General features: G+C 51.0%; 1 long non-coding RNA gene across 1 annotated transcript; it reads right to left on the bottom strand.

The window, feature by feature from the left end:
- Nucleotides 1-6870: 6870 nt before the first annotated feature.
- LOC111764745 (uncharacterized) lies at nt 6871-13763 on the bottom strand. Its single transcript, XR_002797280.2, has 2 exons — nt 13506-13763; nt 6871-7313 (listed from the first exon to the last, which is right to left on the bottom strand). It is a non-coding gene; the product is annotated as an uncharacterized lncRNA (long non-coding RNA).
- Nucleotides 13764-25595: the final 11832 nt, after the last annotated feature.

Here is a 25595-nt window from a genome sequence, read left to right as displayed (position 1 = left end):
TTATGTGATCTATGTATCTTTCTTAAAAAAAGATAATTAAAAACTGAAGAAAAAATAAAACAAGGAAGTTTTGTTAGTGTGTATGTGTTTTATTGTGGTATCATACACACAACTCCAGAATTGCCATTTAGCCTTTTTTGGCTGTGCAATTCAGTGATGTTTAATATATTCATCATCTTGGGCTATCATCGCCACCATCAATTACCAAAATTTTTTCATCACCCTAAACAGAAACTCTGCACCTATTAAGCAACTTAAGCCCTGATACCTACTACTTCATGAGTGAACCCTGTTGAGGGAAATAAGCCAGACACAGAAGGACAAATACTGTATGACTTAGCTCATATGAAAACAAGGACAATTTTTCAGATGACCAGCCATCCCAATTTGCCTAGACTGGGAGGTTTCCTAGAACACAGGTCTTCTGGGAAAGTTCCAGGCAAACCAGGATGTGTTGGTCACTCTGCTGGGTTTGCCAGGGTCCCTCACAACATGGACATACTGCATTATTCTAACTCTAATATTCTCAGGAATTATTAAGCTGCAAGAACCCATGAGCCTGTAACAAATGTGTCATGGGGCTAGCAGAGTTCCCAGAACCCGGTAGGGACTTGGCAAGCACCAGCCCCTTCCTGTGTTCTTGGCCAAGAATTGTCACCTTCAGCTGTTCTGAGACCTGGAGAAGACTTCAAGAATGGCGTCCAGGGTAGCCCTCCCCGCAGCGCCAGAGGTTGGCAAATGTCTATTTCCCGGTAAAGAAATCAATGCCCTTAACAGTTACGGGATTTGCTTGGGGATATTCAATAGTGGGGCTAGGACTCCAACCCACCCAGGTCTGCATGCTCCAAGCCCAGCGGCTCCTCGCCACACCAGGCTGCTCCGTGACTCTCTTTCACATGCCCCTGTGTTTCCGTGGATGCAGACAGAGGGAGATGGCGTTCCCGAGGCACTTGGACTCCCCTCTCCCGGAAGAACTGGCTCACTGTCTGCTCCTCTTGCCCAGCCCTCCCCACGCCCTGCATGCCCGCTCACAGCTGCTCAGGCATCTCACTGCCCAATGATGGGTGCTCAGCCTCCTGGCCAGGGCCAGGAACTGCCAGCCCCAGGGCGTGAAACCTGGACTCTCCCTGTGTCTCCAGGGTTCAGAACTCGCCCCCACCTCCCCCCGCCCAAGAGGAAGGGAAGGACCCAGAAGAGTGGGCAGGTGCAAGGAAGGGCAGGCAACCCCAGCCAGCCACAGCCTGGTGCTCCCGAGAGCAGAACCCCTCCAGCTGGGCATCCTCCCAGGCCCTAACTGGGCCAGAGACACCCAAAACCCCAGCCAAGAGGGATGGAAACCCAAGAGGAAACGGGACTTAGCAGGAGGTGGCAGCGTGTGATTTTTAATTTACTTTTTCTTGCCCTGAGACAAAAATTAATTTGACTTGGGAAAAAAAAGTAACTTTTGACTTGACTTTTGAAAGTAAAATTTCTGCAACTCGTTTTCCACTTAACAGAACATTTCCTCAACTTCTAAGGCATAATGTTAATATGCACCAAAGATGGGGAATTCCCTGGGCTCAGCTCACATATCCCTGTTCTGATTTTTTTTCCCCTAATTTCCTAGTAATTCTGGCTGGTTTATGCTAACAGGAGAGTTAACAGCTAATTTTGCTACAGGGAAGATAATAACAGGAAATGATCTTTAATAATGAATTAAACAGACTCCTTAGATCCCAATTCCTTTTATTGGATAAGGTCAACGGCGTCTTTAACGAGCAAATCTATCGTAGCTGGCAAGGAGATAGAGAAAATTGTCAAGCTGACTTTTAGAACGAGGCATGAGCTCTGAAGGTCAGACCTCGGGTGAGAAGGATTCTGATGCAGACTCAAAACTGGACCAGCAGGAGCTGTGTGACCTTGGGCGGGACTCCACCTGTCTCTGGGCCTGTCTTCTGACCTGCTCGTGGACATCATGATTCTTACCTGGTGAGCGGATATGTGCGACACGAGCACAGGGCTGGCCCACAGCAGGTGTCTCTGTGAGCTGTCCCCATCGCATTTGCCCTGTGGTACAGAGGATGCCCAATTTACGAAGCATTTTCACCTGCTTTAATTCAGTCCTCAGAATAACCTCCCTTCAGATGGACCATCCAGGTGAGATAAACCCTATTTCAGGACAAGGAAGGACAAACATTTCCCCAGGAGATACACTGAGCAAGAGAGAGGACCAAATTCTAAGGCAGGTTTTCTGATCCGAGTTTTATTTCATTTATATGGTTGCCAGTCTTTACACTGGCTGTCTCCATTTCTTTTTTAATCACACAGACTTTTTATAAAAAAAACTTTTCAGGATACACTGCTAACCCGTGGATCAGGATTTATTTTATTAGTCATACACATGTTCTACTCTATCAATTTTATAATCAAACATACACAAAAATAGAAGGCATAGATAAGATCTAAATATAAACTGAAGTTTTAATGTTTCCTTGCAGGAAGAGAGATATCAGTAAGCTGGAGGGAAGGGGATAGACCTGCCTCCTCATTTCATCCAAAAAAGCAGGAGAGAAAAAAAAAAAAGAGGAAGCCGAGAAACAGATAGGATAGGGGTTTGCTCAAGGTCACACGGAACCCACCAATTTCCCTTGCCTGGTTCTTTCCACTGAATAGACTTGGCGCTGATGCCAGCAAGCCCTAGGGAGCCACTGAGGGTGTTTGGGTAAGGGTGGGGCAAGACAGCGTGCTCCTGAAGGATCAGCCCAGTCGTTTATTATAGGCGGGTAGTTTCACCCCAGCCAAAGTGCTGGCTCACGTCCTCTTCGCCAAAGCCCGTGTGTCGAGGTTCCGGTTCCAGAAGTTTCCAAAGCGGGGGATGTAATTACAGTGTTTTAAAGCAAACAAATACACACCCGAGTGGGAGGACTGCATATTTATTTGACTAATTAGAGGGAATTCACTGAGAGGATGTACAATAGCGTTGGCCTCTTTTTTTGGTAATCCTAATTGGCATTTTCCTTTGACATTTTATTAGTAGCTCATCTTTATTTTTATTGTGCTCTCAACAAGGTACCAAGGCGAAGCGTCATACTCATTGGCAATAAACGAGCGTGACTCATGCAGCACGTAAACAGCAGTGGCTCGGGGAGCCCGCGGTGCGGAGTGCCAGTTATCAGCCTGATGCAGGGCCGGGAGGGGCAGCACTCGGGCGTTTATCGCACACAGTCAGAAGCCTTCCAATTTGCTGCGTGGCTGCCAAGAGCGCTGGTTGTGCTCAGCCCAGCTCCCAGAAGCCCTGTCAGCACTCCAATCGCCAGCACCGACACTGCGTCCGATGACCAGGAAGGACACGCCAGTTAACAGATGTCCCAGCCCCTCCCACCGCCTTCCACGTGGGCTGTCTAAAACAAGAAATCACCAAAAGCCTGTTGTTTCAACTCAACCCAGTTGAAACCTGCCTTCTGAGAATCCAGAATGTGACTCAGCAGGATGGGAGTTTGAAGAGGAACTTGGAATCTGACAGATCTGAGTTCAAGTTCACCACTCTGTGCCTCTGTTTTTCCATCCATAAAATGGGGAGGAAATACCTACTTCATGGAGATGTAGTAAGAATGAAAGGAGCAAATCCTGTAAAACCTCCAACACAATACCTGATATAATCATGAATCCACAAAGATATATTAAAGGCCAGCAGTAAAGACGGTTAACATCGTTCAGGGACCTTCAGATTAGGATAAAGTCGGCACAAGTGCCCACGTGAAGCCATAATAACTCTTAGTGTTGGAGAGAGAAGCAGTCACAAACATAAATCACTATAATAGATGGTTGGTTCCAAAGAGTGGGCACTGGAGAGCCACTGAAGGTCTTTGAGCAGAGGAGAGTATGACCAGAGCTATAGTACCAGGCAGAGAACCCTGGAGCTACCCACAGGCCAATAAGACCTGTCGTTATTGAGGACTTGAAATGTGACTGGTGCAAATCGATATGTGCTCTAAAAAAAATACACTGATTTCAAAGACGAACAACAAAAAGAATTTAAATATCTCATTAATAATTTTTGTACTGATTACATATTGAAGTGATAATATTATCAATATGTTGGATTAAATAAAATATATTAAAACTTATTTCACTTGTTCCCTTTTACTTTTCTAATGTGGCTACTAGAAATTTTAAATGACGTAGGTGGCTCACATTATGTTTCTACCTGACAGCACTGCACAGGAGGTTTTGCCGGATGATTCAGACCAGAGAGCGGTTAGATGCAGCAACAGCATCTGGGCCATTTCACTCCAGCCAAACTACTGATGTCCTCTCAGCCCCGTCCTGCCTCCCCTGCTGCAAGTTCACTGAGTAATTAAAATGCCTTGAAGCAAAGAGCCGGGCTCCTGAGTGTGCTTGACGATGCTCAGAGCGTTTTGCAAAGTTGTTTCAGCGTGAGACATCCAGGAAGTGTTCTCGAACACCCTGTGCTACCCAGAGCAAGGCATGGGGTGCCAAAGTGCCTGGCTCTGTGCCCCACGACCTAGCGGCCATAGCCCACACCCAGCAGCAACCATTCCACAAGGTAAATTAAAAGGCAACTAGCATTTTCTTTTCCAGTTGGTACCAAATGGATTGCTTTCCTGTGAATATTTCCCTTGTGGAGAGCTCTCTAAAGCCTGCAAGATCTATCCCAACGGATGTGTACATGATGCTTCCAGGGATGGAGAACCGACAAAGCAGATATTGTTCTCCTGCCTTGATTTGGCTTGGTCTGCATGCCCCAGGCGCATTTGTGAAATTAAACCAATAATGCTGCTGACCGTCTGAGTGGGGACTTTGAAACTATGCCTATCCCTTTCTCCATCAGCAAAATAGGGAAGCTGGGTTGCCACGGTCTGGAACATTCTGGGAGAAGGCATGCCACCTGAGTGGTTGACAGCATGTGTTTTGGAGTCAGTGGGACCAAGGTTCAAGTCCAGGCTTTTTGTAAAATGGGAATGTGCAAAATGGCAAGCTCATGGGTTATTGGCATGGTTAAATCAGATCGTGGGGGAAAGATGCTTAGTGCAATACTTGGCACTTAGTAAGTGCCCGATAAAGTCATCTGGTAAATAAAGACATCACAGTTTGTTTTGGAAGCACTAGTCCAGGCCTCAGAAGGCCTTGGTCAGAGCTGGATTTGACCAAGCTGCTTCCAGCTCCTGATAAGCAATTCAGGCTGAGGGATTCTGATGCTTTTTCCAAATGAAGAGGACAGAAGTGATTCTCTCGGGTAATTCCTCAAGGCTGAAAGAAGACCACTGTCCCAGGAGGCATAGCCAGGGCTGGGGGTCAGGAAATCTGCTGGGACATGAAGAAGAATCAGGCGTGGGGGGTGGGGAGGCATCGATGCTTGCCCTCTGTCAGAGGCAGAATCCTACAGCGGCCGCTAAGATCCCCCGCCTACTACCTGTGTAGTGCCTTCCCCTGAGTGTGAATGAATAATGTGATTAAGATGGGTTCGCACCCCTTGATTAGGTTACATTATATGGCAAAGGTGGAGAGATTTTGCTGATGCAGTGAAGGTCCCTAATCTGTTCACTTTGAGTTAATCAAGAGAAAGTGGAGAGCAGATGTAGCTCAAATGGTTGAGTACCTGCTTCTCATGTACGAGGTCCTGGGTTCAATCTCCAGTGCCTCCTAAACAAAAGGGGGAAAATATCCTGGTGGGCCTGGCCTAATCAGGTGCTCTCGATAAATCAGGTTGAGAGGTGAAAGAAGGAAGAGGTCCTCTCCAGGCTCTCTGGCTGGCCTGGAAGAAGCAAACAGGCATGTGATGAGACGGGGAAGGCTATGGCAGTCTCAGGCCAACAACTAGCAAGGAAATGAACTCCACCGACAACCAGTCCACTTAGAAGAGGACACCCAGCCTCAGAAGAGAACACAGCCTCAGCCAACACCTGAGTTCAGAGCAGAGGAGTCAGCTAACCCAACCCAGACTTCTGGCCCGCAGAAGCTGTGAGATAATAAATTTGTGTTGTTTTCAGTTGTTGAGTTTGTGGTGATTTGTTATGAAGAAAGAGAAAACTAAGACACCCAGGCCAAGTGGACTCCATTCTACTCCCCCCACCCACCTTGGTCACAGAGAATCTGATTGGACAGACCTTTTTGCCTAAGCCAATCAGCAGAATGCCATCCTCTCCTGCCTCAGTGATTGGTACAAAGCTGGGCATGTGACCCAAATTGGCCCAATCAAAATGAAGCTCAGGACATTGGTTTGAGGGGGGGGTAAGAGGCCATCTCCTCCATCTGGGTGGTGTAGATCTGGAGGCAATGAGCCACTGAAAGTTGAGGAAGAAGCAGACGGTGGGGTAGAGAGCAGAGAAAAGGAATACAGAAAAACAGAGTCAGAAGCCCCAAAACCTCCTGGACTTGAGAAGCATGCTACACCCCACACATGCCAACACTGGGATTTTTCAGATATGTCAATAGATGCCTTTCACGGCTTAAGCCTGGTCCCGCTGATTCTTCTGTTCCTTGCAACTTGCAACCACAAGCGTTCTGAGTGACCCAGGAGGGGTCTGAGCATCTGCAGTGCCAGCCCTGACTCGTGCCGAGCAGCTGCCTCGCAGCAGTTCCTTGGGCTCATAATAATAATAATGCCTTGTACTGTACTTTGTTCATCCAACAAGAATTGATTGAGCACTTAATAAGGGCCAGAAATCGCATTGCTGAGGCTAGAGAAGTGATGGCTCACACAGTCGCTGCCTCGTGCACGGCAGAGTCCAGTGGAGGATCCTGGCAGGCAAACCACCAATTACAAAACACACACGTAGGGCGAGACACGTGCACTTTGACCCAATGACTGAGTGCCAAAATTAGCATCTAGCCCGAGCTGAAGTTAAATGACACTGTCACGGAACTAAATTCTGGTATGAAAGAACAATGCTGGCCTTTTATTTTTAAAAATTGATGATTATTACAATGTTACCATTTTGCTTTAATTTAGTAGCCGCATTTAGAGCATTAGACGTTTTAGGGCAGGAACAGTAACTCGTCGGCACTGTCAGCAGTCCGGTGGCCCCCGTGGTCTCTAAGCTTGCGTTTGTAACATTAAATAAATGCTCAATCTCTACTGGGGTCAAGAGAGAAGGAAGATATTTGGGGGTTGCCTCATCTTTCTCTAGCACTTTCTTTCTTTATACTTAATAGTCTTTATTACAGCTGGATCAAAGATTCATGTTGTACACGACTTGGGCATTTTTCCTTCTGTTTCGAGATGGCAATGGTGGCCATTTCCAGTTCATCCTTCCGAGATATGAAAAATTCCCAGGTATCTTCTTGAAATCCTCATGACTTAAATAGAGTTCCTAAATAGAATTAAAAAGTTAAAAATTAAATGCAGCTATTAAACTTTAGTTTATTTACTGTTATGAATGCCAGCACAATAATAATTCTACAAATACAATTGTGATACAATCTAATTTCTATTATTCTGTTCTGAATTATTTTATAAACATGGTTGGCTCAGAAAGGAAATAATGTTCTTCCTGAAGCTATCTAGCTAACATTCTCAATATTTCTATTAATTTAACTGTCATTCTATCTCCCTATTTGACTGTTGAAAATAATTTTAAATATTTTAGTAAAGAAAATTAACAACCTTCATAATCAAGATCAATTAAAGAAATACTTTACTCTTGCAACAATAAATGTACATTTATACTTCAAGCAAGTGATAAAATTTTGATCTTTAAACCAAAAACAATTTCAGTCTACCAAACGTCAAGAATGCTTACCAGTAAAGCCAAAAGAAGTACACTTTCTTACTTTGTTCAATTGTTATAAAAATGATATGATGTTACCTAACTAGGAGTAATGTAACCTATGTGATCACTCAATAATTGATGATGAATAATTTCACAGATTCCAGAAATGGCACTCAACTAGACACTTGGAAGTTCAGTCTTCCAAGTAGAATATCAAGGTCAAAGCCAAATTTTCTTTCAGCCAGGATCCAACCAGGGAAACAGAAATCACTCAGAAGGAATTAATGCAGGGAACTGGTTAGACAAAAGTGGTATAAGTACTGATAAAACATCCAGGGGAGAGTGATTCAGTCAGAGATTCACTGTGGCAGGAAACTGCCATAACCCTAGGCTGGAGGGAGCCGGGCAGGAGGAAGAGGCCCCCGCCTCGATGGCAAGAGCTGGAGCTTCACAGGAGACACAGCCACTGCCCAGGAACCCCTCTGAGTCAGGAAGGGCCTCACCCTTGCTCCTGCCCGCCACTCTCCTGGGCACGCTTCCCACTGGCTGGCCCAGCCGGAACCAGCTGACCTAGGAGCCTGCAGGGCCATCCGTGTCCTGTCCTAGAGTAGAATGAAGGGCGAGGACCTGATGACAACCAGGCCCAGGACCAACACAGCCCCTATGTCATTTCTTATTCTTACAACCCTAAAAAGCAGAGGGTTCGCAGTTTCCAGCTAAATTCCGCAGTTCAAGAAGTAAAGTGACTCTCTTAAGGTCACACAGCTGGCAAGTGGCAAGTTCAACATCACAGACCTTAAACTGGACAATTGGACATCCTGCTCTTGAAAGAAGTTCCCCAGCTTCTTGCCCAGGTTCTCTCTCCTCCATTCCAGAAGACTTGTTCATTCCTTACAGAGGACTGTGTCTGTGGCTTCACTGTAAGGACAGACCCCATCCTCAGGGAACTTCACCCTCGAGGGACTTTCCTACACAAATCGATCCCCTCTCTAAAAGAAACTCCATCCCAGATGTCAAGTGATCATTTCTTTGCCTTGCTTCATGAGTAAGACTCTTTTGAAGAAATTGTTTTGCCACCAAGAAAAACGGCAGTAAAACATGCCCCAGACAACCCAAAACCATTTTTCCAACCCTAAGAGTTCCTAGAGGGAGGAACGTCCAAAGCTGGTCTCGAAGGAAGGACTCATAACTTCGACCTGGTCACCCTCGGTGCCAGCGTCAGAGGACACAGGGGTCTTTGTTTCTTACTTTGGAGTCACAAAATGCTCACCTCCTTGCCCCCAAGAGTTGAAGTATAGCTGGGGGCTAGAATAGGTCACAGCTGGGACAGTCCAAGAGAAGGGCTGCTGGGGCCCTGCTCACCCAGCCAGACACCTCTCCATGTCCTCCCCCTCTCTTCTCACATTTCTGTTTTTATCATAAGATTAATAGACTAATTTTTTGTAGAGAATTTTAAAAATCCAAAAATAGAAGAGAATGACCCTTAACTCTACCACCCAGAGGCTACCAGCATTACAGCTCTTTTCCCCTCCAGTCTTTTTTCTATGTGTAACAGACACCTTTCCCTGCAAAAGTGAGATCACGCTGGAGATGCAGTTTGTATCCTTGATTTTTCTGTCTCATGATCACTGGGAGAGGCAGCATGGTAGTTGGTTAGGAAACAGCTGAAGTTCGAGACTCCTTGATGCCTCTCGGGTAAATCCAGGCTCTTTGCCGAGTGTCCACATCTGTAGAGTGGGAATTATTCTAATAGTGCACCTGCACCATTAGGTTGCTGGGAGGATTAACTGAGCTATCCCTGCAAAATGCTTAGAGCAGTACCTGGCACGTTAGAGGCACATTGTCAATGCTATTGCCATGATTATTATGTTTCCAAGGCAACAAAAACATGTGCACAAGCATCAATTTAAATGGATGCACACCATTTGAATGGCTGGATGGACGTAAGTTGTTTAACCAGTCTCCTATTACTGGACACTTAGGAGCTTTCAAAAAGTTTGCTACTATACCCAATCAAACCTCACACATAAATTATTTTGCATCTGTTCATTTAACTGAATTCCATTCTAGAAAAGCAATTGCTGGATCAAAGTGTAGGTGCTTGTGTAAAATGCCAAGCATGATGCTAGCTTGCTCTTTGGGAAAGTTGTGCCATTTACATTTCACTGTGGAAAGGAAGAGACTTTGCAGCCTGGGCACCATCAAGCACTTATTTTGTTGTTGTTGTTATTCTTGAAAAAGTGTCAAGCCGATAGACAATAAATGACATCTCATCATTCTAGTTGGCATGTTTTCACTTTAGCTATCTTAGTGAAACACTTCTACTGCGTACTCAACATGCCCCTCCACCCCACCATCCGTCTTTTCTTCCCACAAATCCTGACACCAACAAACATCAGTTTTCCAGCTGTCTGCTAAGATGTTTAAGAACAGCTACTCCCAGAAAAGCCCAAAACATGGCCATCCTGGCTGCTCTTGGACTTTTGTCAGTGATAGGGGCAGAAGACAAAAGAAAGAAGACCCGACAGCTCTCCAAGATATTTGGAGAAAAGAGCCCTGGAACCAACCAGGACCAATGGCATCCTGGAGGCCAGCAAGGGCATGATTTTTGCCCAGGGGAAAGGAGCCCAATGCCAAGGAGATCAGGCTGAGCAGGAAGCCCTGCAGCTCAAAGGTCAGAGGCCTCAAGGCAAACAGGAAGGTGGCACTCCAAAGCAAGGGGCGTTCAACCTCTGGCTATTGGGCCCCAGGAGGCCACCCTGGCAGATATTCCCGTATTTTCACCCAAACAGCAATGAAAACATTACTTTTTCAAAACTGTGGACATAGAGCCAGTGCAGGATGGGACTGAGAAAATAACACTGCAGAATGGCCCAGGCACATAGGGACACTCAGCAAATGTTGACAGAACAAATAAATCAACAGAGTAGGGAAAATTCGTTGGGGGTTTGTCAAAAGTTCTGATTAAACTTAACTCTCTTGTCAAAACTTAAGAGATCATTAATGGATTCAAAAATCAATATGTTTTAACCGGCTGTTTTGTACAAAGTGCTCAGCTAGTCACATGGATAGACAAGAGGAAGAAATGGCCAGGGCCTGCCCTCCTCAACCTGCTGCCAGACAAGGGATGTGGTCAACCTTGTGCCCTTGGATGCAAAAAGATCTAGGTTCAAGTTTCAGCTCCCCAGTTCAACAGCTGAGTGCACAAAGGCAATTGTCATTGTTTACAGTATCAAGCCTCAGTTTTCTCATCTGGGAAATGTGGACACTAACAATTACCACCTCACAGAGCTGTGTAAGAATTAAATGAGGGAAGTGGATTTGGCTCAACTGATAGAGCATCCACCTACCACATGGGAGGTCCAGGGTTCAAACCCCGGGCCTCCTGACCCGTGTGGCGCTGGCCCACGTGCAGTGCTGATGCATGCAAGGAGTGCCCTGCCACGCAGGGTTGTCCCCCACATAGGGGAGCCCCACACGCAAGGAGTGCACCCCTTAAGGAGAGCCGCCCTGCACCAAAAAAAAAAAAATTGCCACCTGCCCAGGAGTGGCACTACACATGCAGAGAGATGACACAGTAAGATGACACAACAAAAAGAGACACAGATTCCCAGTGCCACTGACAAGAATACAAGTGGACACAGAAGAACACACAGCAAATGGACACAGAGAGCTGACAACTGGGTGGGGGGGGAGAGAAATAAATTTCTTAAAATTTAAAAAAAGAAAAAGAATTAAATGAGATGATGTTTGCAATGTGCCTGGCAATGAATGGACAGTAAATGGCAGCTGCTATGATCTTTTTTATTTTTATCGAGAAGGAAGAAAAGGAAACTCTTCTCACCAGCCCCAGGGAAATTGCTCGCCTGCTCACCTGCAGGGAGCCCAACTCCAGGCCTCAGCTTCAGGGTCCCTGGTCATGGCTGAGCCGCCAACCTGGGAAAGGCCAGGGAGGGCAGAGAGTGTGGTGACCAGTCCCAGGGTTGCCAGGGGTGACGGCTAAGGGCACACTGCCCAGGGCATCTCCCCACATTCACCCCACCCAGCCAGTATGACCCTCTCATGCAAACCCACCATCCATTTGGCCCAAAGAACAGGAGGTTCCAAAGAGAGGGCGACAGCGTGTCCCTGTCCATGTAGACCAATCACAGGCATGCCTTTGTCCTCTGGAGGGTTGCCCCCCCCCCACCCCATGGGAGGCCAGGGGAGTTGTGTCTGCCCTTAAGCCAGGTGCCCCCTCTCTCATTTCGTTAGAGTGGAAGCGTGGGGGAACCTTGCAGCGTGGGGAATGACTGACATTTGAAACAGCGCCTTTCCCTGAGGGTGTGGGATGCTGAGTCTGATGGGACCCCTGGAGCAGGCTCAGAAGGAAGACTTTAAGCACAGGCCAGGCTGCCGCCCCAGCTCTTCCCACCACAGTTCCAGGAGATGGGCCGAAGCTGATTCTGGCACAGACCTAAACCACTGCACCTTCCACTTTGAAACTGCAGAGCAAACGTCATTCCTGCCAACCCTGCTGTCCTCGCCTCCATCTAACCCTCCTCTGGCCCCTCGGGGGCAGGAGACAATCAGAGACCAGCGTGAACACTCTGATCCCCGATGACGTGGCGGGCACGTACTCACCCCTGCCAAAAGCCAACGTGCCCGGAATGGGGGAACTCACATCAGCGGGGACGTATCTGATGGTCAGCCTGAGCTGGACTCCACCCTGCCCCAAATGACGGCTAAGAGCAAGTTACTCCTCCCAGAGCTTGTTTCCTCGTCTCTAAAATGCAGTTTCAAAACCAACCTCGACGGCTCACAGGGAGGACTAAAGGAGACATTGGTACCTAACAGTGCTTGGCAAATCACGGGCCCTCAATAAATCATCACTGGTGGCCACTGGCTACCTCCCAATCCAAACTCTTTCCCCTGACCTGCAACTCCCCACCTTAGCTGGGCCCTGGCTTTCTCTTTCTCTGTCCCTTTGCTGTCCCTCCAACAGGCCAAGCTCACTCCTGCCTCAGGGCCTTTGCCTTTGCTGACCCCTCTAGCAGAAACATCTTTCCCACCCACATCTGCGTGGCTCACTAGCCACTTTACATCACTGCAGGCTCTGCTCAAATGTCACCTCCTGGAAGAGAACTTTCTGACTCATCCCATCTACAGCAGTTCACTCGTCTATGCCCTTACCCAGCTTTACTTGTCACCATCTACTATCTTATATATCATATTGTCATCAATGTCCCCCGCTAGCCCATGACTTCCCTGAAGGCCTACAGTTGGCACTCCATAAATAGTTGTGGAGCAAATGAGTAGAGACAACTGGTCATTCCACTGGCACTGGGGATGCATGTGTTACATTTCCCCTCCCTGCCAACAACAAAGCTGTTTCTGATTTTTTTTGAACAGTGTAGAAGACTGAATCAGGTCCCTACCCAAAATGCCCCAACCCCCAGAATGTGTTAATATGTTTTCTTACATGCAAAAGGGACCTTGAAGATGTGGTTAGTTAAGGATCTTGCATGGGGAAAACTATCCTCATTATCCAGGTAGGCCGAATATAATCTCAAAGGTCCTCATAAGTGAAAGAGGGAGTCAGGGTCTCAGAGTCAAAGCAGGAGATGCGACAGCAGAAGCAGAGGTTGGAGTGATACACTTTGAAGATGTCGGAAGGGGTCACAGCCCAGGGATGTGGGCAGCCTCTAAAAGCTAGAAAAGGCAAGAAAACAATCCTCCGTGTTTAAGTCTCCCAGCTGCTAAAACAAATACCATATAATGGGTTGGCTTAACAACAGGAAGTGACTGGCTCACGGTTTCAGGGGCTCAATGGCTGACTTCCTCCCAGACGTGGTATTTTCTGGCTGCCTGGCAAGCTTTGGGGTTTCTTGGCTTTTCCATCACACAGGAATGCACATGGCAGTCGTGCATCTTCTCCTTTCCCTTCCAGGTTCCATTGACTTTCAGCTTCTAGTTGCTTCTCTTTTGATGTCCAATTTCCTTTGCTTATTAGGACTTCAGCCTTACTGGGTTAAGGCCACCCTCATTCAGCGTGGCCTCACCTTCGCTAATGCCATCTTCAAGGTCCTGTGAACAAACAGGTTCACACCCATAGGACGAGGCTTGGCACCTGAACATGCCTTTTATGGGGAACATGATTTAATCCCCAACACTCCCCTTCAGCTTCCAGAAGGAGCACAGCCCTGCTGACAGACTACTTTTAGCCCATCAGGCCATTTCAGACTTCTGCCCTCTAGACCTGTAAGATAAGTGTGCTATTTTAAGCTGACCTGGTCATGGCGATCTGTCCCAGCAGCCACAGAAACTCATACAGACATCTTGTTAGAACCATATGGGCCAGCACCCCCTAAGCCAGGCGGGCCACTTAGGCAACAAGTATTCACAGGTGAAGTCCAAGGTCAAGGAGCTGGTCCAAGTCACAGAGCTGGGGAGGGTGGATCCAAGATTTGGACCCCACTGAAAAGGCCTCTGACATCCAGGCTCCACCCTGCCCAGGAGTAGAGGTGTCAGCTTCTGCAGCTTCTGGCAGCCCAGGCTCCTAACAGCCACCCAGGAGCAGCGGGAGACGGCCATTTATGGAGAGTTTTGTTTCCAAATGCTGTCCACGTGGGATCTAAGGAGAGGTCCAGGCCACAGGCTGACTGCTCAGGGAGTGGAGGAGAAGAGCTGGGCGTGAAGTGCCCACCTGCCCTCAGACACGACGCTCCACAGGCCCAGCCTCCATGCCAGGCAGCACCCCAAAGCAGGGAGGGCAGGACGGGCCTCCCCAGGGCTGGGGGGTGTGGGATAATCTGAGAATCCCTGCTGCTCATTGGCCACAGGGTAGTCTCCTCCTCTGGGTGTCACAACCACCTGTGGATGATTATTAGCACCCCATTTTACAGATCAGGAAGCAGAAGCCTTATGATCTGCCCAAGGCCCACAGGCAGAAGATTTGAATCCAGGGCCTGGGTGACTCAAAGTTTGCCCCTTAGCATGGCCCCAAGAGCCCTGCACCTGTGTCTGTGCAGTGAGCGGAAAGAGGCGTGGCTGCAGGCTTAGTGGGACACTGCTGGCACACTGGTGTCTCTTGACACATTCTCTCACTGTGTCTCGCCAGGGGTCTCTGAAGGCACCTGCATGCTCTTTCAAGGGGGGTCTTGGAAAGAAATTGAACACTGGCTTCATTCACTCTTGCACACACGCATTCTTACACCCACACAAGCATATGCATGTACAGCATCTACACCATCTCACACACACACCCTATCACATACATACTTATACTCTCACACACCATCACTTACACAGATGTGCTCACACATACACTCCCACAGATGCACATTTGCACACACCTGTACACACATAACATGTATGCATGCATACAACACACATATGTACATGCTTATTCATGCACACTCAACACACACAGGCATAAATTCTTCCCCTCGCACAAACTCACACACACATATACACGCACGCACTCAGCTACACGTGTGCACACACATTCCCCAACACAAACACACTCACATACACACAGCATAGTCAGGCTACATCAGCTGTTTCTGGAACTTACCTGCTTGATTAGGAAGATGAAATAACCCGACCTATTGTTGACTCTCCTAGCAGAAAGACAGACCATAAAATCCTTGGCCGAACGCCATCTATTCGGGGCCGCTGCCCTGCGGTGCCCCTCAGCTGCCTCCAGGTGCATCACTTTCCCAGCACGTACGTCTGACCTCAGGGGAGCCACAGGCCCCGCCCACCTTCCACGCACACTGCGGGCCCCCAGCTGCCGCGGGCTCTGGCTCCCAGGACTGCGGCGTCTCAAGCAGGGGCAGAGTCTCTCCTCCCAGAGCAGGACAGAGACGGCAAGCGCTAACCCGGCAGGGCAGGCTCCCAGGGCCCACAGCTCCCCCATGGCCACAGGCAAGGCTGGGGTCCAGGACCCTGCTTCCCTCAGTGAGATGTCCCCCCAGGGCAGAAACGGAATGAAGCCAAAAGCAAGGGCAGGAGAGGCACTGTGGGGAGACGATGGAGCAGGAATCGGTCCCTCGGCTGGAACAGCTATTGAATAGGCAGGAACTGTCTCAAACGACTATTTAGAAACTCCGGAGTCCAGTAGAACATGGTGCAGCTTCCAGGAGAGAGGGGGAGTGAGAGGCCGGTAGACTAGGCTAAATACCAGTGAATTCTCGCCGGGGTGGCGCCCATGGGCAGCTTGCTGGTGCCAGGAAGGGGCCTATTTCCCCAAGATCTGGTCCAATCCCTGAGAGGTGGAGGCCAGCAGATCTGGGGCCAGATTCCAGCTTTGCTACCTGCCTATAGGCTGAGAGCTCTGAAGCCTCAGTTTTCTCGTCTATGAAATGGGAATGACACCAATTCCTAAGTGGCAGGGTTTAGGGAGGACCCCACGACCTGCCGCATGCCAAATGCCAGCATTGTGAGCCCCATGCCTCCCCTCTGGCACTTACCAGCCAGTCTCCGCAGATGGTGGCTGAAAAGGCCGGCTCCCAAACCAGACTGCCTGGGCTAGAAGCCTGGCCCGGAGACCTGGGGTGAGCAACTTTGCCTCTGAGAGCCTGGGTCCTTCCTGCGTGAAACAGAAATAACACAAGCACTAACCTCGGGGGCTGCTGAAAGAGACCCACCATTGCACGGAAAGAGGGTCATGGGGAGCCAAGGTCATTGCTAGTTCTTGACTTAGCTTCGTTTCCCCAAGTGCAGCCCCTGAAGACAAGGATCTGATGCAGGGATTTGTGGGGGTGATCCAGGGAAGCTGAGTGAGGGGGCTGGGGAGTGAGAGAGGGGAAGGAGGAAAACTGACAGAGGGGGAGCGAGTGCAGCTGGCAGCTGGGTTCGGTCCCTCTGGGGACCTCCAGGAAATGGTGACTCCCACGCCTTGGAACTGCCCCAGGGAAGGACTCCTGTCCCTTGTTGGTTAGGGATGGGTTGTCCCTGGGGATGGTAATATCCCAGCACCTCCTGCCTGCATGGGCTGAGGGCTCTCTCTGCCAGCCAGAGAATGCTCTTGGGCAGAAAGATGCAGGCATCCAGTAGGAGGGCTTTGGAGTGTTTAGGAACTGTTCCCTGAAGCTGCAGGTGACATCCAGGTGGGCTGAGTGCTGCCTCCAAGGACAGAGCCCGCAGCACCTGCCTCCGGTGGTGGGGCTGCTGCTTCCACCACAAATACCTGGGCTGGGGCTCATGACCCTCCCCCAGGGCCTGGGGACACAGGCCCTTGGCTGCCAGCAAATGCTGGTGGAGTCCTGGCTCGCTCAAGCAGGAGGACTGAGGAGCATCTTAGAAGGCACTGTTGCCTACAACTGCAAGCAGGAGAATCACATCCATCAATCATGTGGCATCTAAGCTCCCTCTCGATTTAGAGGTGGAGTGGACATCACCATCCCAGGGTCCACAGAAGGGAGGAATAAAATATGGATTAGAGTGAACTTACCAGTATTCTACCATAGAACTATTGTGACTCTAGCAATTGAAGAAACTACATCACTGATGTGGAGACAGTGGCCACGGTATTTGCTGAGAGCAGGGAGAGGAAAGAAGAGAAGTGATATGGGGGCATTTTCGGGACTTGGAGTTGTCTTAAATGATATTGCAGAGACAGATGCTGGGCATTGTATATCCTACCATAACCTACTGAATGGACTGGGGGAGAGTGTAAACTACAATGTAAACTGTAATCCATGCGTTGCAGCAGTGCTCCAAAATGTATTCACCAAAGGCAATGAATGTGCCACACTGATGAGGGAGGTTGTTGATGTGGGAGGAGTGGGGTGGGGTGGGGGGTGGGGTATATGGGAACCTCTAATATTTTTTAATGTAACGTTTTTTGTGATCTATGTATCTTTTAAAAAAACAGGAATTAAATTTTTAAAATTCAAAAAAAAAAAAAGGCACTGTTTACACGGGTGTGGGTAGGCTGGAGGCAGAGCAGCCAGTGGGCAGGAGCGCCCCTAAACTCCCGAAAGCCAGCAGCAGTTTCCACCCTGTGCCAGGCTGCAGAGTGTCCCCCAAAATCCCCGTCCACCAGGACCTTAGAATGTGACCTTATTTGGAAACAGACAATGAGTTCCCACTAGATTAGGATGAGCCCCAAATCCAGTGGCCGGGTTTCCTCTAAGAGAGGACGTGCAGACACACGTGGAAGGCAGCCATGCGAAGGCAGAGCGAAGAATGAGCGAGCAGCCGCGAGCCAAGGAGCACCCATCCCCAGGCCCCTCCCAAGGCCGGAGGAGGCCAGGAAGGGTTCTCCCCTGAAGCCTTCAGAGGACTCGGGGCCCTGCTGACACCCTGACTTGGGACTTCTGGCCTCACGGACTGTGAGAGGTAAAATTCCTGTTGTTTTAAGCCACCCAGTTTGTGAGTCTTTGTTAGAGCAGCCCTAGGAAACGGATGCAGACCCCCGGGCCTGGAGAGAGAGCTGGCGCTGCAGCCCACGCTGCCGGCAGGAGCCACTGCTGACCCTCAGCTCGGCAGGGAGGCAACAGGGAAGGAAATCCTGTCCTCTCGCTCCTGCCCTCCTAGCCCTGTTGCTGCCTCCCACTGGCCGAACAGCCTGAGCCCAAGGGTGAGGAAACCCAGGCATTGCAGGTCTTGGGGTCAGCTCCCAGCCCCGGAGCCAGGTGAAGAATGATCTGGAATGGCAACATGAATAGCCCGGTACCCCCATTTCTTGCTTTGCTGTCCTTTAGTGCAGTTTCCTGGTGAACGAGCATCCCATTATGGGAGAAAGAAAGAAAACTCTGGGTGTCCATTGAGCTTTGCTTTCCTTCCAGCTGCTCCAGACTTGAGCCTCAGATCCTTTTCCCAAACCTCTCCTAAGTCTGTGACGTCACCATATCCCACACCTGGCCAACCCAGGCCCTGCCACGCCAGAAAAGAAGACAGAATGTGTGGTAATGGGGTTACAGGAGAGTCTGTGGCCCCCAGAACAAGCGGCCAAGGGCCGAGCACGTTACCAGTTATAGACAGACCAAGGAAGCTTGCATAGAAGGCAGCCCAGCTGGGAGCCGGCTGCCAAGCCAGGGGCTGCCCTCTGGAGCCAGGGCATCACAGAGCCCGTTGCAGACGAAGTCAAGAGCCTCCAGCCCTTGGAGACTCCACCCAAAAGGGTCCTCTTCTTACCAGGCCAAGGCCCGAATCCCACACCTTGGACTGCTTCTGCTGTGCTGCAAGAGAAGCAAACCTGCAAGTCTCTTCAGTCACTGTTTCATCAAGTGCCCCAAACAAAACATAACAGCAGAAATCACAGGGCTGTTTCGTGGAAGGATCCAGAGGCCCTCCAATTACTGTCACATAACCTTCTCCTACTTGATCTCCCTTGTCGTATCTATAATGGATAAACGCCCAGCCCTAGAGAGGGAAAACTTTTTTTTTAATCCAAGTAGAATAAACCAGAAGAGTGAGTCCTGCTTTCAGCCCAGCTGTCACCCACAGGAAGCAGTGTCCATTAGTGGGCTGAGAGCCCCCGCCAAGCTCCCAGTCCAGGGGACAGTGTCTTGGAAGTTCCCAGGTCACTGGTCCAGTAACATTTATGGCAAGCCCACTGGGGCCAGGCTGGAGGGGCGGGAGCTTGGTGCCTGCCTGCCCTCCAGTCTGCCCGTGGGGGGGACCGTGTGTCTGAGCTGCAAGCAGCCCGGCCTGGAGACGATGTCCTTGTCACGGGAAGTGCCATGCACACCAGCTCTGGGCCCTCTCTCTCCAGCTCCTGTCAGCTCTTGGAAGGACCCGGCAAGCCAGCCGGCGGGAGGCTTGGACAAATCTGCCCTCTCTGCAGGAGCTGCAAATCTCATTTCGCCTTGGCAGGGCCGTCTATACCCTCAAGGGGGTGGGAGCAGAGAGCCAGCAGCCCAGGATGGAATGCAGGGGCCTGCCTGCCGCCTCCCGATTGGGCACTGAGTCACACCTCTGGGTGCAAAGTGCTGGAATAAACTCTTGACACCCTCAGGAAGGCATGAGGTGTCAGGGCCCAGCAGCAGAGGCCATGGGAGTCCAGGAGAGAGGGAGGCCGGCTGGAGAGAGGCAAAAGAAAGGGGGTTTCTGGGCCCTGTGCCCCGGCCACCCTGCCCCATCACCACAGTGAGCAAGGCCCCTCAGACTGTCCCTGGGGGCGAGGGGCCCTCCCCGCGGGCAAGAGGCCCGGGCACCACTGGGCAGGTGAAGAGCACCCTAACTGCCCAGGTTCAACTCCCACATCCATGTCACTTCACCTGCCTGTGCCTCGGTTTCCTCATCTGCAAAGCAGCACTATTAACAGGACCTGCCTGAAAAGGAACATGAGAGCAAACAGGATGAGGTGCGGGAATTGTGCACAGCAGGTACTTTTATGACAAATGCCAGTGTCATTACTGCTACTACTAGTTTCAAATGGGGAACCCGGATCCAGGCAAGATACACCAGATAGCACCCCAAGCCAGGGTGCTGAGCCCGCCCCGCGCTCTGCCTCCCACAGTAAAACCCACACATTCTGCAAAGACCAGAGGCATTTGCAGGGATGGGGAAAGGGAGCAGAGCAGCTCTGGGCACTGTGCCATTTCAGAGTGAGCCTTTGTGGGGTGACTGGGGCATGGCACTGCTCCTCTCTTGGTCTGTTTCCTCCAGCTATGAAATGAGAGAAAAAGCCCTTTCCCAGCCCCCGCGCCTCCCACCCCTCTAACCCCAGGAAATTTTGATGCTGAACTCTGACAGAACTATTGAAAGAGCCCCGTTGCTGCCTGAGGTCAGAGGCACAGGGGAGAGGGCAGGGTAAAGGGCAATTTTCAACATGTGTTTCTAGAACCTGAAATCAAGTATTTTGCTTAGTTTAGGAACAATGACACATGTGTGTCTCAGGTTTGCTTGATTTAGGCGTGGGTGTGACCACAGTAAAAACCATTTCCCTCTCTGGAGTTTCTGATTTGTTGGAAAAGGCCAAACAGTTCTTCAGAATGCAAAGTTGATCCTTGCTGCCCTACTCCCACACTCTCCCTACTATATTCGCCCCCCTATCCCTTTGCTGTTTTTTTTCCTAGCAAAATGGTTTCTTTTCACCAGTTATTGTGGAAGGCATCTGTTAAATATACTGAAACGTACCCTAAGGACCCATTTTCCAGGTTTCTTCACAGCAGCTTCAGAAGGGCGCTTCCCTTCCTTGTCTCTCTCCTGGCCTTCCCTCCCCAGGAGCAGGGTCCCTGGGGGGGTCTCCAAAGCCAGAGGGCGGCGAGCCCTGAAGGAAACCCGAGCCCCACGGCTGGAGACACCCGCCTCCTGATGTGTGGCCCGTGGGGTCTGTACCGGCTCGGAGCCTGGGGGCCCCCTCCCTGGCCACCAGGCCTGCAGGCATTCCGCGCAGACCACAGCGGGAAGCTCCAGGAAGTGGGGTGCCCACCCAGGCGCGCCCCCATCCCACACCCTGTCACAGACACACCCTCTGGTCCTGGTCCTGCAGGAACACTTCGCCAGCTGGAGGACGGGGTTTTCCTGCGGGAGCCACAGTGTCGCGAGCGCATCCACACTGGGGCAGAAGGACGCCCGTCCCTGCGCGAGAGGGCCCTCGAGCGGCAGGCAGCCGCCCGCCTCCCGCTCGCACACCTTCTCTCGCCAGGGCTTGACGATGGTCCTATTCCGTGACCAGCCTGTTTCCAGATAAGCCCAGGGAGCGCCGCAGTAGCAGGGGGCCAGGGGGCAGCAGGAAGCCCAGGTCGGTGAGGCCACAGCTGAGTCCTGGGAGAGGCGCCCCGCAGCCCCCGCTCCAGCGCACGTCCTAATGAAGCGGGCTAGTAAGACAGGGAATCGACAGGCAGATCTGGAACCTGGCAAGAAGTCCACATGGACATCGATACCCCCAAGATTCTGCCCTTCAGCCTCCCGAAGCCAGGAGAAGCCCCGGATATCCCCCAAGGACTTTATCATTGGGCCCTCCCAGGGGATGGATGGGTGGGGTAATCCATCAACAGCAAACAGCTGGGACTCCTCCTGTGCCATTAGCAAAGGGGCGGAATAATTAATAGTTCAAAAAGCAGGCGGGAGGCCTGAGCGCTCTCTCGCCTTGGACCCCCATTCTGGCCGCCTTCTCCCCCACTTGGATCACTACGCAAGTAAACCTGGGGATTTATAATCTATACTGGGGAGCTGTAGTCTGTAAATCAGCCTGCTTTATCACTTTTCAGCCCCTTCCTCTCTACCTGGGACCCATGATCTGTTTTCTCCCATTTCTCTTCCCACCCTACTTCAATAAATTACTGGCCTAATTCACCCAACTGCTCTTGAAATTCATTTCTACAGCATAGTCAAGAACCCAGACAAAATCTGGTAACACTAGGGGGCAGATGACTGGAGGGCAGGGGGTGCCTGGCAGCCGCCCCTGGGGTGGAAGGGGGCACTCGGCCTGAAGGTCAGGGGCCCCGGCCCAGGTAGGTCAGGACAGCAGCGCCTTCTGCCCACACGCACACAACCAGCCACACCAACAGCCGCACTGTGCACTCGCCTCCTTCCACTCCTGCTCTCTGCCCTTCAAAACCTTCCACAGATAATCCAGAAACTTCCCATCTCTGGTTCTTGGCTGTAAGGGAGCCCTCAGCCTTTCTGGAAGTTCACAGCCTTTAAGGGTGGGTATCAAGATGCACCCATCCCCTCGCTCAGCACCAAGAGGGAGACCCGGGTCCAGGAAGTGCCCAGTAGCGCACACACGCCCCCGCAGGGGCGTCTCCTGCAGGTGTCAGGGTGGGCCAGGCCCTTGAGGGGGGCTGTTGGTGTGTTTCTCTCTGCCCGTGCCCCTCCAGAGGGCACCTAGACATCAGTCCATAAGTCCAGATTCTGGGCAAAGGGAGGGGCGATGTAAGGAAAACGAAGTAGAAGAGAACAAAGGGAGATAGGGAGAAAATAAGAAAAGGTGGGAAGGGAGAAGTGCAAGAGAGGGAAAAGGAGAGGAGGAGGAGAAAGGGAGGGAGAGAGGAAGGGGAGTGCAGCACCAGCCTCCATTGAGATCCGGGAATGCACAAGGTGTAAGTGGTTCACCTCCAAGTCTAAAGTCAGACCTACAATAAATCGAACTTTTATCAGCTGTGTGATCTTACGTGAGTTACTTAACATCTCCGAGCCTCAGTTTCTTCTTCTGTAAAATACAGCATCTACATTATAGAGGAGCACAGAGCACAATGCTCAGTGGCAGGCACATGGAAGGCATTCCATGAAAACTGAAAGAAAGACGCAACATGCCCCACACTGGGTGCGTGGTAAGAGCTCAGAGGATACCAACTGCCCTTGTTTCTCACAGTTCCATCATCTTTATCCCATGCCCAGGCGCTGCTCCAGTGGCTGCATCTCTGTGATTTCACCTGACCCACCAACATCCTGGCGAGTGGCTGTGATCATTATTCCCACTTTACAGAGGTGGAGAGGTTGAAAAAGCATTTGTTCAAGGGCACACAGTTGCCCAAGCCAGGACGTAAGAGCCTGTATATTTTCCACTAAAGAATAGGGCATTTCAAATTTAAATTGTAAGTTTTAATGAATGTGGTAAATGAGGGATGATTCTAATAAGAAACATTTATTGAGAAGTTACTGCATGCCAGGCCCTGAAGTTTTATGTTGTGCCCTGGAATCCTCATAACAATCCCATAAAATTATTATTTGTAGTACTAGTAGTAGTAGTAGTAGCAGTAGTATACCTGTTCTTGAAGTGAGGAAACTGAAGCACAGAACAGTTAGGTCATTTGCCCAGAATAACCAGCTAAGTGAAGGACCTCGATTCCCACAAAGGCTGAACCTGCACAGCCCATGCTCCTGTCCACTCAGCTGGAGATAGAGGGTCCTCGCCTGATGATACTGATATATTAAGATGTAATTTTAAGTAAAAAATGTAAACCGTAGTCCATGGTTACTGGCAATGCTTCAATACGGGTTCATCAATTGTAACAAACGTATCACACTAATGAAGGATGTTGTTAAGGTGGGAAAGTGTGGGAGGGGGAGGGAGAGAGGCATATCGGAATCCCTTATATTTTTTAGGTAATATTTATACATCTAAAGCTTCTTTTAAAATAAAAAAAAAAATTAATTATGAAAAAAAAAGCAAGATGTCGAATAGCCTAACACAGGAATGCTTAGGCATGTATGCTTTTATCCACACAGAGGATCTGGAAAGATATGCAGGAAGCTAGTCACATTGTCTACAGGGCAGGGGGTCAGAGGTGGGAGACTCTCATCCTTGCGTAGCCTTTACGTTTTTTACATCCTGCCTTTAAAAAGTATGTATGTGTAAGCCTCCTGGTCAGAAAAAGGAAAATTCTTTTCATGACCTCATCAGCTAATGGAGAGGAGCAGCAAAGGTGAGTCATGTTCTGATCTGAGTCCTCAGCCTCCTCCTGACCACTGCCCTGTCCGAGGGTGGCTGTGGCTTCGAGTTCTTCCCCTGCTCCCTCTGCCCCAAGCCTAGGACTCAGGTTACCCAGGAGGCTGCCAGGCCAGGGTGATCCACCACCCTCCCGTTGGAGAAATGACCCTCTCATCCTCAAGCGAACTCGAGAGCTTTCTATAGCTCACTATCGCCTCCCCCTGCCAAAGGTGGGCAGTGGGAGGACTTCTGACCTGGTCCAAGCTGCCTGCCACTCACTGCTGTTGACCTTGACAGTGCCTCTCTGGGCCAGTTTCCTCATCAGTAGAGCCATGCCGGCCCAGGACCACGGGTCCTTCCAGGCTCAAAAACCTAAGGACCCACCAGTCCTGGGCTTCCCACAAGCCGCCTCCCAGGCTTTGCACCACGCTGCTTTCTGCCTCCCAGCTTTCCTCCCCCTCCTCCCTTAGCCTGATCAGCAGTCACCGTCGGTCTGATGGTTTCCTGGTTTTAGACCAGGTATGTTTCTAAGCCTAATCCACAACTGCCCATGTTCACACCGTTTCAGCGGCTCATACTCTTCCTGTGGCCACAGAGAACTTGGAGCAGCATCTCTCAAAGTCGAGCGGGCTTCGCACCCCCAGGCGCGGGTTAGACGTGCACATTCAGGGCTGCCCCTCAGAGAACGCCGGCGTCAGTGGCTGGGGCGGGGCGGGGAGCTTGCACCTTGGACCGACAGAAGCAGAAATTGGAGTTTCAACCCATCAAATCAAAGGTGCCCACGGCGGCGTCCAGGGGAGGCCTGGGGGCCGCAGGATGGACGCTCCTTTGCTGAGGGGTCTGGCCCAGAGAGAAGCCCCTGATCCCAGAGGGGTGTGCCGGGGCCCTGGAGGCGTGGAGAAATGCGGGAGGGGGGTTAGAGCGAGGGCGAAGAGGTCCTGGCGGGGCCCCGAAGAACTGCCGGGCGGGGGTGGGGGTGGGGGGGGGCACTGCAGGGGCGGCCAAAGGAAACAGCAGCCAGGGAGGTGGGGGGAAATCGGCCTCAAGAGGGAGGAGAAGAAGGGAGGGAGGCCGATGGGGGAGGGGAAGAGGAGGCGGGAGAAAAGAAGTTTGGAAGAAGGAAAAAGGAGAAAGGAGGAAGGAGACCTAGCAAACGTAGGATGGAACCTTGGAGAGCTGAGCCCCTAATTCCAGGGCCCCGTGACCTTGGGAAGGCAGCGCAGGAGGCCCGGGGCCGGGGCGCGCCGCCGCCAGGCCGCCCCGCCCGAGCTGCGTCCACGGGTTGCGGGGCGCGGGGGCGCGGCGCGCGGGGCTGGGGGAGGCGCAGCTCGCGGGGTCCCCGGAGCGGCCGGCGAGCGGCCGCGTGGCCACAGCGCCCCCTGGCGGCCCTCGGGCTCGAGGCGCGCGGCGGCCGGGAGCCGGGGCAGTCTCCAGCAGCCCCCTGAGCCCCCGGGCTTCCCACGTACCCCGCCCACGTCCCCAGCACAGCGAAGCCACTGTCAGCCAGTGCTTTCTCGGCCCATTAGGGTACCCCGTCTGTGTAGTGTGCTAGACATTTAACAGGGGACAGT

Source organism: Dasypus novemcinctus, chromosome 18 (genome assembly GCF_030445035.2).
Source record: "Dasypus novemcinctus isolate mDasNov1 chromosome 18, mDasNov1.1.hap2, whole genome shotgun sequence".
In the NCBI taxonomy this organism is placed as follows: Eukaryota; Metazoa; Chordata; class Mammalia; order Cingulata; family Dasypodidae; genus Dasypus; species Dasypus novemcinctus.
The sequence above is the reverse complement of the archived record's forward strand: the minus strand, read 5'-3'. Positions and strand labels throughout refer to the sequence as shown.